This window comes from Gossypium arboreum, chromosome 7, assembly GCF_025698485.1.
Source record: "Gossypium arboreum isolate Shixiya-1 chromosome 7, ASM2569848v2, whole genome shotgun sequence".
NCBI lineage: Eukaryota > Viridiplantae > Streptophyta > Magnoliopsida > Malvales > Malvaceae > Gossypium > Gossypium arboreum.
In genome coordinates, this window is record NC_069076.1 from 4,664,438 (window position 1) to 4,679,715 (window position 15,278).

Consider the following 15,278-nt stretch of genomic DNA (forward strand, 5'->3'; position numbering starts at 1 on the left):
TAAGCTAAGAAATTTGAGTTTGATGTTAGAAATTAAAAATCAAGTGTTAGATGAATGCCTTTTGTGTTGCAATTTTATGTGATTTTGAGTTTAAGATTAATTTGTGAAAATTATTTAATAGGAGGGTTAAATGGTTAAATAAATGAAATATGAGAATTGATATTTGAATAAGACATATTCGGTTTTAGTGTGCCATGGGAAGAATTTAATTATTTTGATGTATTAAGGATGCTTGAACAGAAATGTCAAAGCCTAATTTTAAAAGGGGCATTATTTAAATTACTATATTATATGATTTTTGAGTAAAAATAAAATGGTTAATTAATTAAATAAGTTTAAATTTCTTTTAATTAGCTCAAGATCAAAAGAGAGCTGATTTGGATCGGGGGAAGTCGAAGCTAGTCGAGTAATCGTTTTTATCAAAAGTTAATACCTGAGGTAAGTTTTTAAGCAATTAAGTCAAATTGAATTTATCGTTAATGAGGTTTATGAATTTATTGAAAGTATATATATATATATATATAAAGGCTATTATTATAGTCGAATGTGATATTTAGGTGAATGTCTTATAATCGAATGTGATAGATACCTGGATTGATATAGTTGAATATGATATATATATATATATATATATGTTTTGACATAACTAAGTGTGTATATATGTGTAGTTGGATAAAGTTGAATGTCTATATATGCGTGATTAGATATAACCGAATATGTATCTAGGTGTAGTTTGATATAGTCGATTGAGATGTATACATATATATATATGTGAGTTTAATATATCCGAATAAGATATTGAATAGGGAGATGAATAAGTTAATATGTGGTTGATGTTTAAGCTTATTGTGTATATGTATAAATGAGTAATAAGTTTGAGGGATGCACTAAGTGTGCGAATTTGATACTGAGCACTAAGTGTGCGAGTTGGATTTAAGCACTATGTGTGTGAATTAATTTCTGAGCACTAAGTGTGCGAAATCAGTTATTGAGCATTAAGGGAGCAAATTAATTTCATGCTAAAAAAATTGAGTTTGGTAAGTCCTTAAGCTATGTTATGTACTAAATTTAAATAAATGATAAATTATAAGTGCCGAATTGAATTGTTAGAAATTGTTATACCACTGCTGAATGATTTTGTAAGGTGAATGATATTATTATGGTGTAAAAGTGAATGTCGAAGGTGATCTAAAGTGATGAATGGTTTTAATGAATGTATATTGAGGAAGTCAAATATGATTTATAATGTGAATAATATATATGCTATGTTTTAATGTGAAAGTCGAATGTGTCTTATGATATGAAGGATATTTGTTATGTTTCAATGTGAATGCCGAATGTGATTTATAAGGGTGAATAATATTGTGATGAGTTAAATGTGATGGTCTGATGTGATTTTGAGTTGGAAATGATAATTCAAAGACTTTGATAGTGTTCTGTTAATGATCGGTAGCGTAAGACGTGATTGAGATATTCAGGCTCTGAGCCTAGCACGCCTTGTGCCGGTGGATTCATTCAGGCTAAAAGCCTAGCAAGTCTTGTGTTGTTAAGTTTATTCGGGCTTTATGCCTAGCAGGCCTATTGCGGTGATTAAATATCAGACCTTGAGTCTAGCAGGCCTAGTGCCGGTGTAAGATTTCAGGTTATAATCCTAGCAGGCTTCGTGCCAGTGAATAAAATTGGGCTCCGTGCCTAGCAGGCCTTGAGCCGGTGAATTGTATTAAGTTATAAGTCTAGAAGGCTATACACCGATGTGAGATCAAATGTGGTAAACGAGCCCTAAAGATTTGGAGAAATTGGATTATTAATTATTTGAAATAAGGTACGTATGTGTTTCGATATTTATTGTCAAAATGTGTATATTTGTGAAATAATTATGGATACAAATTCGATTGTCAATGAACATTTGGTATAATTGGTTATATGTGAATTTTAAAGTGATTTGGCATATGTGATTAGGTATGAACTTATAATGAAGTGACGTATTCGATTGTATATATATACATGAGATTATACAGGGTTTGTATATTCAACCTTGTGAAATAATCTATTGAAGTGAATTATTAAATGTCATGTGATGATATATTGAATTCGTACATGTATACCTATTCATCATTTCGGGATATAAACAATGTAGTGAATTTTATACATTTGATCTTATGAGTAAGAAATCATGTGATGTTGAAATTAGCAAAGTAGATTCAGCCAAGTTCACTTAGCTAAGATAAAGTATGTTCCCAATGGTATTTTTCGACCAATTAAGTGATGCTTGTATATGAAGTTAAATCTTGTCTTGTGAGCTTGCATAAATGAGTGGAATTATAGTTGAATGTATAATGACATTTACATGTTTTAGTATCATCGGTCATGTAGGCTATGTATACATATAAGTGATATTATACTATGAATTTTAGATTTGTTAATATGGATAAATGTATGTATGATGATTATGATTATTTGGATTGGAAGTGGATATAATTATGATCTGATAATATATGGTCTATGTGAAAATGAGATGTGATTAATGGCAAGTAACTATATGATTCTTGTAAATGTGAATTATCTTTGAAACTCAGAAATGTTAAGTGATTATGTATTTAATAATGATATGTAAAACATGTTACCATGAATGAATGGAAGGTACACAGATGAATATATGATATATGTGCTCGCTATATGGTCTTGTGGTCCCATGATTTGAACAAGGGAAATATGAAATAAGAAAAATGGAATTATAATTATCATTGAAATGATTTATTTGCTTATGGCTTACTAAGCTTTCAAAGCTTATTCTGTGTGTTTTTTCTATGTCTATAGAGCTTCGGAGATTTGCTTTGAGATTTGCTTGGGTTGGAAATTTGGGAGACGTTTTTACACTATCCAGTTTTCATTTCGGTAAATAAGTGTTTTGAGAATTGGTTATGTGGTATGTATAGGCTAGTTTCGATACGATTCATTTTGATTTGTACACATATAAGCCATGCGAAAATGGCTTGTTTATTATGTCAAATTAGTTTATTACTTTGATTAAATGAGGTTACACATGTTGAAGAATCAATCAAAGTATATTATAAGTCTGGACTATGCTTGATATGTTGCTTGTGGTTTTGATGTTTTGGATATTTCAAGTAATAATGTTCATGTGCCGAATAGGGTTAGATAAATATGATGCATATTCGATTATGTATGTTTTTATAAGATTCATTAATGAGATCTTTGATTGATTTAAGAGTTTAAGAAAATGACTACTTATGATTGATATGAATATATGTGTATTTCCGGTAATGCCTCGTAACTCTTCCGGCGAAGGATTCGGGTTAGGGGTGTTACATCGCTAAACAAGATACAATCGTCTGCAAAAAGCAAGTGCGACATCTGTGGTCCACTTCTGCTAGTTTTCACGCCTTTCAATAATTATTCTTTAGCTGCAAGACGTATTAAACTAGATAAACCTTCTCCACATATGAGGAATAAAAACGAACTCAATTGGTCTCTTTGACGAAGTCCCCTTTCTGGATGAAAACTTTCTGCCGTGTATCCATTAACAACAATCAAATAGGAAACAGAAGTTAAGCACCTCATAATAGTATCCACCCAATTTCTAACAAACCCCATTCGACCCACTATATCTTTTATGAAATTCTATGATACTTTATCAAACGTTTTGCTCATGTTAAGCTTCATATCCATAAATTTTTTTTCCTCAGCCTCTTCAGCTTCAGTGTATGAAGAATTTCATAAGCCAGTAATATATTGTCTGATATCAAATTTTTTGGTACAAAAGCGCTTTAGGCCAAATCAATACATTTCTCGATTACTCTCCTGAGCTGGTTTGCAATAACTTTTGCTAAAATTTTATAAATCACATTGCATAGACTGATCAGCCTAAACTGTTTCATATCGCATGGATTGGAAAATTTTGGAATAAGTACTATATAAGTATGATTAATTTGTTTAATCTCCTTACCTTTGTTAAGAATCTATAGACAAAAATTGGTGACTTCATTTCCAACAATATGCCAGCATTTTTGATAAAATAAAGCCGGAAATCCATCTTCACTGGGGGGCTTTTGTAGGTCCCATCTCAAACACTGCTTCACGAATCTCTTCCGATATATAAGGTGCTGTAAGCCTTTGGTTATCTTCCTCTGAGATGCATCTATCTATTCCTGACAGCAAATGATCAGCATCTCCTCTTGTTTCTGCCGTAAGAAGATTTTGAAAATATGATCGTGCAATCCCTTCCATTTCTTGAATGACTTCCTTTTCATTCCTTTCATCGTCCTTCAATTTCTGAATGTAATTTCTTCTTCGCCGCTATGACGCTTGGCTATGAAAAAATGTTATATTTCTATCTCCAAATTTTAACTAGTTTATATGAGCTATTTGTTCCCAATAAAGTTCGTCTTTTTCAATTTCGAAATTCAGTTGAATCTTAGTGTCAATCATCTCTGCCAGATTAGCGTCATCTCTATCAGCTTCTTCCAATTCCAACAGCTTTGCTATAAGGAGATCTTTGCGCCTTCTCCTGTCAATTCGAATTCTCCTTGCCCAGTTCGCCAAGCCTTCTTTTAAAATATCTAATTTTTCTATCAAATTCCCTGAAGACGACTCTTAAATATTTTTGACCTCCTCACCAAATGAATCATTCATAATCCACCAAGCTTCAAATTTAAACAGTTTCTTGGTCAGCCATTTATCAGCTTTTTCCGTATTGATTAAAATAGGACAGTGATAAAAAAAGAGTGAATAAGATGAGAGATCCTAGCTTCAATGAACATATTCATCCATTCTTCATTTGTAACTCCTCTATCTAATCATTCTCAAATATTTGTTTCGAGTAAATTCCCCCTTTCCCATGTGAACCAGTTGTCTGAGAACCCTACATCCATCAATTGACAATCCGCCAAAGTATTATGGAAAGTTTCCATTCTCCTTTCATCTTGTGGTAGCCCTCCATTTTTTTCAAAACCACACATGATTTCATTAAAGTCCCTACTCACCAACCAAGGGGTTTCCACGCCAGTATACAAATTCCTCAACGCAGCCTAAGAATCATCCCTGTCTTGTGCAAAAAGAGATCCATAAAAGCCCGTAAATCTTCACTTACTTCTCGCTTCACAATCATCTATCATAACATCAATATGTCTTTTAGAAAAGCTTTGAAGCGTGACACAAATCCCATTTCTCCATGCCAAACATAACCCTCATCTTGTTCCATCCTGATCAACTTCAATCCCATGTGTATAACCACAACTATAACGAACTCTTTCCATTTTTCTTTTGCATGTACCGAAGTCTTTATACAGTCCGTAGACTCCCCAATCCACGGACATTCCAACTTAGGATTTTCATTGTGTTGGGTCAGCTTGCCTTTTGGCAGCCGCCGATGATAAATGGTTGACCTCCATTAATCTCCTATTTCTTGGCGCTGAGGTGTGAATCTCTCCCATCTCTACTGTTGCCTCCAACTCGCCTCTAGTTCTCTTTTTCCCTTTTTCACCAATGAGAACCCCCTCTTCCAAATCATGTTCCATATCAGATAACACTGGAATAGTTATTAACTTTCCCCCATTGGATTCAAGAATGCCGTATTACCTACCAAGCTAATTCCCAAAACTGGATCAATGGACCCCCCACAGCCTGAGTTTCTATTTCCAGCCATCTACGAGGAATTTTCTTCCATATAATTAACTTGTCTATTCCCCTTAATTCTTCCTTTTCCCTCATCCCTTAACCAAATACTATTCATTGATAGAGCCATTTGAGACTGAGCTCGTAACGATAGATCCCATCCCAACTTAGCAATTTCTATACCCAACGCCATATTTGCTTCAAAATACGAATCATTATAACCCAAACGTCCACAATAAAAACAAAATAGAGACAACCTTTCGTATTTAAATTTCATATATATGCAGCTTCCACGATACATAATCTAATTTTTTCCTTTTTAACGGGTGTCGAGACCATTTTAAATTTGAAAAACGGGAGTGGACTTAAAAACAAAAATGGAGTCGCCACCAATCTTTTCCAATGTAAGATTGGGCCACCTTAAAATCAATCGTTTTAATAAAACATCTGGGCCTATTAAAACAATAATTCTTTTTGGTCTGCTAAGTTTGAGAAAATGGGCTCGGGAGTTGGTTACGTACGAGGAAATCAGACCCAGTAAGTTAGCGTTTAACATTTCAGACCTTCGGGACTAAGTTGGTTTTTGATTTTTAAAATTCATGTATGAAGGTTAAAGAGAATGATATTCGGTCCTCCGGGACTCATGAAAAATTAGAACTCAGTAAGTTAGAGCTCAATCTCTCAAAACTCCCAAATATCGAAGGTTGCCTTGATTTTGGAAATCACTATCCTCAATCGAACGCAATGCCGCACCCAGTAAGTTAGGGTGCAACGTCCCGAATTTCAAGAATAGGTTTTTATTTGAACCTCATACAATTAGATTTAAGAAGGGTACTCAATTATTTAGGTTCAACAAGGAAAATTGGAACCCAGTAAGTTAGGACACAATCCTCCCGAGGATCCTAAATATCGAATATTGCCTTTATTTTGAAAATAATCGAGGATAATCTTTGAATAAAAATGAATTTGGGGCAGTTGAAACTTAACAAAAAATGATAACATGCAAAATAGCAATATAATAATAAACTTGACAATGTATATATTAATATTCGAATATAGTAAATATAAGGAAAATCAACAATAATTATAACAATAGTAATAAATATAATAACATAACAAACATAGCAATAAAGATATTAACGATACGAAAATGCATAATAGAAGTGAAAATGATATGTTGAATGATGATGTATATATACAAAGGATAATAGTAAAGTTAAATTAACAATGCTAAATTAGTGAAAGTGAAAAGTAATAAATAGTAATAATTTAGTATAAAAATATTCGATAAAAAAACTATGGTATATAAAAATAATAAAAATAATATAGTAGGTCTATTAATAATTATATTGAAAAAACTTTAGCGAAAAATATATACATATAAAAATTATAAATAATAATAGTAAAATAATAGTAAATGGTAAAAAAAAGATAAATAAAATATGATAAATAAAATATAATAAGTATAATAAATTATATTTAAAATTATTATAAAATATGTATATAAAAAGAAATAGTACAGAAAAAATGATTATTAGTAAAAACAAAATAATATAACAAGTAATGTAACACATATAATGACAATTTATACATAAAATAATTAGTTTTATTTTAAATATATTATATATAACAAATATATAAATAAATAAATAATATAATAATGTGAAACATAACTCCAATTGATTAAATTAAACAAAAATAAATAAAAAATAATGAAAATGATATAATAAGTATAATAAATAATAGTGTAAAAAATATAATAAATAATAAGAAAATAATTTTAAAATGATAGTAAAAAAATAGTAATAATAGATTAATAATAATGCCAAAAAATAATTTTGTGATAAAAGTGTCTAAAATAAACAAAATAGGGCTTAATTGAATTAAAAAAAAACTCTGGGGTGAAAACAGAACAAAAGGAGGCAAGGGGACCAAAATGCACACGTGGGTAAGGAGGGAGGGGTCTGGGCGCAAATTTTCGGGGTAATTTGAAAGCACTTAAAGAAAACAAAAAAAAAAGGATTTGATTGAATATAGACGCAGATGACAGGGACTAGTCGCGAAAATCTCCCATTTAAAAGACATATGCACATTTCCATCCCTTTAATGCACGGCCAGCTTTTCCCCTTCCCCGGGCTCTACTTTTGAGGGGAAAAAAATAAAACAAATGATGCCTTTTTTTAAAAAAAAAAAACATTGAACCACCCTTTTTGAAAACCCAAAAATTTATCCATCTATCTCTCTTATTTTTCTTAAAAAAACAGAGAGAAAGCTCCTAAATTTTCACTTAGACTCGCGCCATCTTCATCGGAGATTCGGAGCGCCAAGGCCGCCGACGTCGGGAGTTTGTCGGTAAGTCCCCTCTCCCTCTCTCTTGTTTTTTTAAAAACCGTTTGAAAAAAATTGAAAAGGAAACAGAACAAACGAAATCCAAATCAAGAGAAAGATGAAAAAAATGAAAAAATCACCTTTCAAAACTTAGTTCCGATTCTTGATTTACTCTTAAACTTTCTATATTCTCTCCCTCTATTATCTCCGAAAAAAAATCCCCCCCTTTTTACATATGATTTTCGGCTTTATATAACCTTTGTTTACAATGCTTTTTGTTACTTGTTTTGCAAATCTGTGCGAGAATCTCGGAGCCGTGATGGAGTGGGACGTCGACATGGCATGGTGGAGCGATGTGCGGTGCGCGTGGTGGCTACCGGTGAGAGACATGCGGCGTGGAAACTATTTGGGGCTGCTGTTCTTATTTTTGTTGTTAGGGGTTTTTGGGTAGTTTAGTTTAGTTGGGCTGAGTAAAATTGGGCTGGGTTTTGTTTTAGTGGTTAATTTGTTTAGGCCTAGGTTTGGGTTTGTTTAAAAATTTGGTCCTACAGCTGCCCCTCTTTGCTCATTGTCATGTAATGAGAATAGAGCAAAGATTTTAGGAGGACCAAATTTGCTTGGGCTGGCTGAGTCTTGTCTTTTTTGCCACAGCCCACCGTACTTTATTGCTTCAAAAATGCTCCTTTGCTACTTCATGTAAATGAGATTTGCTGAAATTTGATCTGCTCCGCTCCTGCTCAGCGAAGATAAGATCCGCTGTATCTGACCTACTCCACTCTTGTTCAGTGGAGATAAGATCTGATATATTTAGCCTGCCTCACTCCTGCTCAGTGAAGATAAGGCTGATGATTTGAATCTGCTCTATTGCCGACACAGGGAGATGAGATTCACCAAAATTCGATCTGCTCCGCTCCTGCTCAACGAAGACAATATCTACTATATTTAGCCTGCTTCACTCCTGCTCAGTGAAGATAAGGCTGATGATTGGAATCTGCTCCATCGCCAGTACGTGGAGATAAGATTCACCAAAATTCAATCTGCTCCGCTCCTGCTCAACGAAGATAAGATCTGCTATATTTAGACTGCTTCACTTCTGCTCAGTGAAGATAAGGCTGATGATTGGAATCTGCTTCATCGCTAGTACGTAGAGATAAGATTCACCAAAATTCGATCTGCTCCACTCCTGCTCAGCGAAGATAAGATCTGCTATATTTAACCTGCTTTACTCTTACTCAGTGAAGTTAAGGCTGATGATATCTGTAATCTTGATCAATCTTGCTACATTGTCCACTGGGAATCCATCTGTCGAAGAGTGATATGTTTATGCTAGATGATTAGGATGCCATGATTAATATGAATCAAATGCTCCTAACTACATGTATTATGGATGTTAAATGCACAAAATGCAAAATGTCATGAGAATGATCCATTTTTATTTTTTGGGTTGTCATCGCTCATTGTTTACTAATGTAACATCCCTGACATATGCCTTCTTGTTCAACTCGGTAGAAGATGACTTGGAGATACGGTTAATTCATTATTTCTCACACGTTTCTAGCCCTTTTAAGCTCGGCAAGTTCTAAATAATTGTCCTGTTTCAGGTTTTTGTATTGTTTAGAAACCTTTCAGAGTAATATGCAAAACATTCTTTTGAAAGCATTATTAGTTCATTAATCATTATTTCAATAAAAATACTCGAAAAAGATTATAATGATAGGTAGAACTGAAATTTATTCGAGTCAAAATTTGCGAAAGATGTATCTATAAAGAAAGCAGACATTGTTTGAGATACAAAAATGGATAAAAAGAAACAGAATAGGTGCCCCAGATTTCGCAGTTTGAGCTTCTCTGTACGAACTCCTCGAGGACTCTTTTAAACCTAGCACGCGCTCAAGGGATCTATAGCATTTTGTTGATGCCCTAAGATGTAGCTTATCTCTTCTTTGTCGATTCAAGTGTAGTGAGACTGCCGCTTGCCCCAGTTTGGATCGAAATTTGAATTGCTCTTTGCGGGTTTTCAATTCAAAACTCATTTGGTCTCAAGGTGCCATTTTACGGGTTTTCACCTTGGCCTCTCCTTTTTTTTTGCGCTCTTTACGGGTTTTCACCTCAACTGCTTCAAGTAAAATATCTTTTGACAGAATCTGAATTTATCGGGTTAGGCAAGCTCTTGCCATCCATCTCTGCTAGTATCAATGCCCCTCCAGAGAAAGCCTTTTTTACTATATAGGGTCCTTCCCAATTTGGCATCCATTTCCCCCTGAAATCTTTTTGCATAAGGAGAATCTTTTTCAATACTAAGTCCCCCTCATGGAACACCCTAGGGTGAACTTTTTAGTTGTAGGCTCGCATCATTCTCCTTTGGTACATTTGACCATGATGAATAGCCCTCAGCCTCCTCTCTTCAATCAAGTTTAGTTGATCGTAACGAGATTGGATCCATTCTACTTCGTCTAACTTTAGCTCTGATAAAACTCGAAGAGAAGGGATTTCGACCTCAATAGGTAAAACTGCCTCCATCCCATAAACCAATAAGAAAGGTGTTGCCCCGGTAGAAGTTCTGACAGATGTCCGATAAGCATAAAGGGCAAATGGGAGCTTTTCATGCCAATCTTTGTAAGTCTCTGCCATATTCCCCACAATCTTCTTGATATTCTTATTAGTTGCCTCAATTGCCCTATTCATTTTCGGGCGGTATGGTGACGAGTTGTGATGCTTAATGTTGAACCGACTGCAGACTTCTGCTATTGCTCTATTGTTCAGATTCAACGCATTGTCAGATACGATTCTTTCTGGCATACCATAATGACATATGATCTATTTCTTCAGGAACTTACTGACCGTCGACTTTGTGACATTGGCGTACGAAGCAGCCTTTACCTATTTGGTAAAGTAGTTAATGACCACAAAGATGAATCGATGCCCATTAGAAGCCTTCGGTGAAATCGGCCCAATAACTTCCATGCCCCATATTGAGAAAGGCCACGGAAAAGTCATAACATAAAGGGGTGAAAGAGGCACATGGATCTTGTCTCCATAAATTTGACACTTATGGCACTTCTTAGCGTAATTGATGCAATCTCCTTCAATTGTAGACCAGTAATATTCGAATCTCATGATTTGTCGAGCCGTTGTGAAACCATTAGCATGTGTCCCACAGACACCATCATGGACTTCCTCTAGAATTTTCTTTGCCTCAACAGCGTCGACACATCTTAACAACACCTGATTATTTCTCTTCTCATATAGGACATCACCATCTAGGACATAGTCACTGGCTAACCTCCTCAATGTTCTTTTATCGTTTTCGGTTGCTTAATCTGGGTACGCACGACTCTTCACATATTGTAAGATATCATAATACCAAAAATGATTATCTCTCTCTTCCTCTTCATCGACATTACAGCAGTGAGCTAGAGCCTCACAAATACTCATCTGAATTAGCTTCATATCCTCCTGTTCATTTACTTTGATCATGGAAGCTAGTGTAGCCAAGGCGTCGGCAATCTGATTCTCGTCTCGCGGGAGGTAATGAAAGGTAATATCATCAAACTCTTTAATTAACTCCAGGATTAGCTTTCAATAACTGATCAAATTGGGATCTTTCGTTTCTCACTCGCCTTTAAGTTGATAAATTACCAATGCAGAATCTCCATACACTTCTAATACTTTGATTTCGCGGTCTATAGCGTCCGAATTCCCATGATACATGCCTCGTATTCTGCCATATTGTTTGTGCAGTCAAAATCCAATTTGCAAGTGAATGGATAATGATCTCCATTTTGGGATATCAGTACTACCCCAACTCCATTTCCAACATAATTTGATGCTCCGTCAAAATTTAATTTCCAAGAATGATCTTCAGGCATGTTTCATTCAGCGATTGCTACATACATTAGATCTTCATTGGAGAAGCTGAAATTCAAAGGTTCATAATCCTTCAAAGCTCTACTGGCTAGGAAGTCTGCTATTGCACTCCCCTTCACAGCTTTTTGGTTTACATGGACTATGTCAAATTCAGATAGCAGAATCTGCCATCGGGCCATCCTTCTATTTAAAGCGGTTGACTCCATCATGTATTTGAGAGAGTCTAGCTTTGAGATTAGCCAAGTTGTATGGTACAACATGTATTGCATCAATTTTCGTGTTGTCCAAACCAAAGCACAACATAGCTTCTCAATTGGCGGGTACCTCATTTCACACTCAGTGAATTTTTTACTGAGGTAATATATCACTCTTTATTTTCTCCCAGTCTCATCGTGTTGGCCGAGCACACACCCCATCGAATTATCAAATACTGTTAAGTACAGTATTAATGGTTTACCAAGGCTTGGTGGTGTTAGCACTGGGGGACTGGACAAATATTGTTTAACTTTTTCAAAGGTTTTTTGGCATTCATCATCCCATACCCCAGGATTGTGCTTTTTAAGAAGACGGAATATAGGGTCACATTTCTCCGTCAGTTGCAAAATAAATCGTGCTATGTAGTTTAGTCTCCCTAGGAAACCCCGAACTTCTTTCTGAGTTCGTGGTGGAGGCAGCTCTTGTATAGCCTTGACTTTGTCAGGGTCGACTTCTATTCCCTTCTTACTGACTACGAAGTCGAGTAACTTTCCGAACCTAGCTCCGAAGGTGCATTTTGAAGGATTGAGCTTTAATTGGAATTTTCTTAACCTCAGGAACAATTTTCTCAACACCCGCACATGCTCCTCTTCAGTTCGGGTTTTTGCAATCATGTCGTCAACGTAGACCTCAATTTCTTTGTGCATCATATCATGGAACAAGGTTACCATGGCTCTTTGGTATCTGACTCCTGTATTTTTTAACTCGAAGGGCATCACCTTGTAGCAAAATGTTCCCCATAAAGTTATGAACGTGGTTTTTTCTATGTCCTCAGGATGCATCTTGATTCGATTGTAGCCGGAGAACCCATCCATGAAAGAGAATAATGAATAGCCTGCCGTATTATCCACTAGAGTGTCTATGTGAGGCAATGGAAAGTTATCCTTTAGGCTAGCCTTGTTTAAATCTCTGTAATCTACACACATCCGCACTTTCTCATATTTCTTAGGGACAGGGATGACGTTGGCCACCCACTCTGAGTAATTAACCACCTGTAAGAAGCCAGCATCAAACTGCTTTTTGACTTCTTTATTTTCATTGCTACATCGGGTCTCATTCTTCGGAACTTCTGCTGAATTGGCTTGCACCCTTCTTTTGTGGGGACACGATGTACTGCGATATCGATACTTAAACCAGGCATATCCTGGTATGACTATGCAAAGACATCTTTGAATTCTTGCAACAATTCAATGAGGTCCTGTCTTGTCCTCTTACTCACACAAGTGCCAACTTTCACCTCATTCCCTTCTTCGAAGGTCACATTTTCGATAGTTTCCTTGTGAGGCAGAATCTGTTTCTCTTCCCGCTCCACCATCCTTAACAAGTCCAGAAATAAACCACAATCCCCGTTATCTTCAAAATCTTGAGATCCCTCAAAGCACATGTCTCGCTCAAAAGGAGATTCTGGACTCGTATCAGCATTGCTCATGATGTTGACATTCGGAGGCCTATTATGGGTGCAAGAAAAATACCCAAAGAAAACAAAATGAATAATTATTTTGTATGGTATGATTGTGTATGGAATGAAAGGAAGAAAGAATAATTGCTCGAACTGATATATGAAAATGCATTTTTTATTGAAAATAATAATATTTGAACATGAGCCTATTTCACAAAAGATTCTTATTGTCCTTAAGCTAGAAGAAAACAAGTGGTTTTTGAATATTACTCTGTGTTATCTCTAAAGATTACAGAAATTTCTTCCTCAGTCCAGTTATCCAAAACACTCCCAAGCTCATACGGGAAAATGCCTGATAAATTTCTTTCCATTGCTTCCTCTTCAAACGTGGCATTAATGTTCCAAATTCTCATCACATCCTCGACCATTCCTTCTTCTATCCTCTCTTGTGCAGAATGAATAAACCCTCCAGATACAAATGTTTGGGAAATGTAGGGGAAGCTCATTGGTTCCCACCTGACTTCTGTCCCACTCAATCTCGCTCTCCGCTGTTCATGTTTTCTTTCAAACTCCTTCTTTACTTGGCTTGCATCTGGCCTGAATCTCAAACCGAAGCGATTCCACTTGCCAACCAAGACTGGTACTCTAACTTGTCCACAGAGGTGCCTCCCGAGTCCTCTGTCAGGTAACGCCCCTTTCCCAATTGTCAGCTGCAGGCTCATTTTCGTAGCCCCTGATATCTTAGGTATCGGAATGAACATTCAATCGCTTCGTTGTCATTCTCTACGTAGGGTGCATCACTGGTAACTGACGCAATAATGTCATCCTCCGCATTTATTGTTATTAGCCGACCCTCAGTAACCATCTTTAGCTTTTGGTGCAGCGAGGATGGCACTGCCCCAGCTGAGTGAATTCAAGGTCTTCCTAATAGACAGTTATAGGAAGGCTTAATATCCATCACGAGGAAATCTACCTCGTACGTGTTTGGGCCAATTTGGAGAGGTATCTCTATCCTTCCCATCACTTTCCTTTCTGTGTCATCAAACACTCTCACTATGTTCTGACATGTCTTCATGTGAGAGCTGTCTATAGGTAAACGGTTTAATGTAGACCAAGGCAATACGTTTAATTTGGACCCATTATCGACCAGTACTCCAGGTAGTATATACCCCTTGCAACTTGTAGTGACGTGTAGAGCCTTAATAGACCCCTTACCCTCTAGAGGTATCTCATCATCGCTGAAGGAGATGAAATAGTCAACGCTTATGTTGCCGACGAGACGGTCTAATTTGTTAACCGAAATGTCATCCGCAACATAGGTTTCGTTCAACACTTTCATCAATGCGTTGCGGTGGACCTCCGAATTTAACAGCAGAGCCAATACCGATATGCGATCCGGTTGTTGGTGTAGTTGTTCCACAACACTATACTCGCTGTGCCTTAGGAATTTCAAGAACTCCTTGGCTTCATTTTCCATTACTGGCTTATTAACCAGTGGTTCTGATCTCTCAACTTCTTGCTTGAGCATGACGGGTTTCCCTTTTACTGGTTCGGCTTCTGTGTTTAGCGTATCAATTGAACCCTCATTCTCTGAAACTGCTACACTACAGTTATAATTCTAAAGTACCCTACGGCTATCTTTATAAGGGGGAGCTGTTGGCTTCTGGATTATAACTCTTGGTGTGATTCTTGCTTCTACTTCATTAACTCTGGGTTTCGAAATAATTATCACTGGACCGCTGGCTCTGCAGCTTTCTTCACTTGATTCTCCTCCTAGAGAGCATACATCCTCCTC